Source organism: Bidens hawaiensis, unplaced genomic scaffold (assembly GCF_021521415.1).
Source record: "Bidens hawaiensis isolate Kalapana, Puna unplaced genomic scaffold, B.hawaiensis_p1.1 tig00009111_1, whole genome shotgun sequence".
In the NCBI taxonomy this organism is placed as follows: Eukaryota; Viridiplantae; Streptophyta; class Magnoliopsida; order Asterales; family Asteraceae; genus Bidens; species Bidens hawaiensis.
In genome coordinates, this window is record NW_027491670.1 from 845,818 (window position 1) to 849,363 (window position 3,546).

Consider the following 3,546-nt stretch of genomic DNA (forward strand, 5'->3'; position numbering starts at 1 on the left):
TTACGCTAATCTAAACACCAAGTAATAATTCTAGACTCTTAATTTAACTAAAACTACTAGCCAGCAAGTGAATCGGTCGATTTTAATACAACTAAGTAAGTCCAGTCCAGATATCAAACCCACGAGGCTCTTTAAATTACATAAATTAACTAGTTAGACTCGACTGACTGACACGACTATTTAATTATTACCTTTTAAGGGGGGGGGGGGGGTTAATTAAAACTAATTTTAAACTAATTAATAAAAAACAAGAAAAATAAACAAAAGACAGTTAAGTAGATTGAAATCATATGACGATGAAAAACTACCTAGGCTAGAATCTTCAAAGTTCAGTTATCAAATAATCGGAAAATACTTTGTTATGGAACCGGGATCATAAAATAGTTATTTAAAAGAAAACCCGAACAGGAACCCTGGCCCTTCTTAAGAAGACACTTATGGATTTCTAGTAAATTCTTAAGGACACCAGTTTTAATATTAAACTTCCTTACGGTTATCTAATTAATTATGAATGAGTACTTTTATACGAAATCCTACCTTACAGCGCGGAAATCAAAAGCAGTTTAATGAATTCATTCGAAATTAATAGACAAAGCTGAAAAATCAAACCTAGACAGATTGCTTACAAAAAACTAAATCTAGCAACCTTAATCAACCAAGACCTATCAAATAACCTATCGCCTTACAGTTTTTTAGGTTAGCAGCACACTTTTATTTATTTGATTAATGATATTGTTTCTATGATCTTATTATAAATTAATTACAAACTAGTCAGGAGCACACAGTAAATGACCTAACAAAATCCAATTATATGATAAACAATCACCAAAGACTTTGTGAAACAATATAATTCACCAAATAGAACCAAGTACACATATGCATCGAATAAACGAAATCAAACTTTTATTGATTCATAAAACCATAATGAAAAGCAACAATTTGAATAAATTCCAACATCATAATGGTTCATCATAAAGCCTAGGTAGTTTTAAAAGTTTTAGTCAAACATCTTAAAATCAAATAAAACAAGAATGCTGGAATTCATGTTGAAAATAATAAAGAACGAAACATTAAAGGCGATAAAACCCGTAGTCTTCGGTCTTGAATGATAAGCGCTTCACTGTATGATTTTGTTCCTTTCAATTCTTCAATAACCTTCGATCTTGAGCTTAATTTTCGTCCACAGCAACTGTCCAATGTTTGATCTCTTTTAGGTTTAGGTTAATGATGTTTATATAGTGATTAAGGCCCAAAATCCGGAATATTCTAGAAATTAGGCCTCGTCGCGTCGCGCTACATGAAACAACCCAACTGGTAGCGCGGCGTGGGGAGGTATTTTAGCTGGTCGCGCTGTGCTACTTGAAACAACCCACCTGGTCGCGTAGCGTGGGGAGGTATTTTGGGCCGGCTCGTTTGCCGGTTGGACCGGTTTTCTTTCTGGTTCGACCGGGTCTTCGTTTAAGATTGTTTCCTTCTCGTTTCTTCTTCTTTTTGACCATTTTTAACGACCAAATTTTGTGAGAGAGATTTTTATTATTTACGGAGTGGTTTAAGGTGTTGTGAGTATAAGAGATAGAAAATGCAGTGATTTTTCTGTATATTTGAAAAACTACTGTTCACCCTCTATAAATTTTTAATATTTTTTGAAAGTGGTTGTGAGTGGAGGAAGGAAAAAAAGATAATAACGAAGGTATAAAAAAGTATTATTTAATTGAAATGGGGAGTAAGAAGATAGTGATTTTAGTATAATTTTAGATTTGAAGATAGGGGATGGATTGTGAATTATCTCGATATGTTTGCATCGAGCTTGAATATGTTTATTAAATAATCTTTTATTTACACTCAAATTAATCTCCAAGCTCATTTAAGCTCAGTTTACTTTCATTTTAACAAATTGATTTCGATTTTCGAATAGTTCTGGAGTAACTTAGATAGTTTACAATGTGTGTTAGACCACTGTACACAAAATAAATAGATAAATAAAAATTAAATTCGCATTAGCATCGAACCAAAGAAAACTATATTAGATAGAAATGAAAACATAATATTAATTCTAGAATAAAAATAAAAGTGTATACTGAAAAGCCATTTTCGTAGGAAAAGAATAGGCCTTCTTTATTCAAACATCTATTTTGCTATTTGGACACCTTGGCCCATCTATACAAGTCGTATAGCTCATACTACTCGTATAGGTGGCAGCTTTTTGTCAGTATCCGTTGACCAGTTAATATGAGAAGGCCCATACGAGTTGTATGAGCTATACGAGACAATTTGAATTTTCATATATGAGTGGAAGCCATATGAGTTGTATGGGCTATACGAGATGAATTTTAAATTCTTTTCTACCGACATTAGTAGCATTTATTTGTAATAGATAAAATTGATTTTGTTTTAAACGCAAATACAAGTACTATTGGCTACATGACTTAAATTATTAAACACAAGAAATTCTCACTATAAAAAATACTTATGCTACAACTTTTCTAAAATAAATATTTCATCGGATTTTTCTTATGATTAACTGAGAAATAAATTATTTCTCATCTTATTGAACATATGGAATACCCTACAACATTCTAATCTCGTTTATAGCTTACTTTTACAACTGAATATTAATTCTTTATTTTTAATTCACTTTTTTATTGAAATATAATACTAGTTATTCAAAAAGAACAAACTCTTAGATTTTCAGTCTGTTTCTCTTTCTTTTTTTAATTTACACCATTATGTCATGTCATATAATTAACGGTGGAATCTTGTTTCGTGTTAAATAATTTTCAGAATATTATATCGTGTCAAATAATTTTCATCATGGGAACCCGTGAGAATCTCAGTACGTATGAAATTATTACCCTATCTGTACAAATCGTATAACCTACACTACTCGTATAAAACTAGTCATACACATGCTCTTTTAGATTATACTACTCGTATAAGTATTTAGTCAGGTCAAACACCGTTTGAGAAGCCGGTATGTATGATCTGAAAAGGGTGCATAAAGATTAAAAATAACTCGTATAGGCTATACTACTCGTATAAATATCAACATTGTCTCGTATAAGTCATACGACTCGTTTAAGAATTTAATCAAACACCTTTTACAAAAAACTGGTGGGTGCCAGAGTACAGAACTCTATACGACTCGTATAAGCTATACGAGTCGTATAAAGGGTGTTTAAATTTTGAAGGTGGGTGTCTTATTAGCAGGACCCAAAGAATAAGGAGTCGTGAATATAGAAAACGATAAAAATTGATAACTTTATAGATCTTGAGAGAAGGAGACATGTACGATAAATGTAGGAGCGTGGGCCATCCTCTGTCTACGTCACCTAAATAACACGCCAATTCATAATTGTTTCTTTTTTACGGGTAATAAATAAATCTATTTAATTTAATTTAATTTTTTATTTGGGAAAATATCGGAAAAGACCCTTTACAAAGTTTTTTGAAAATTAGAAAATGAAGAAAAATTGACATCAATAAACGACGTGGTTGTCGGCGAACTAACACCGACATCGTGAACCATCACAATCAACGTCAAACCGA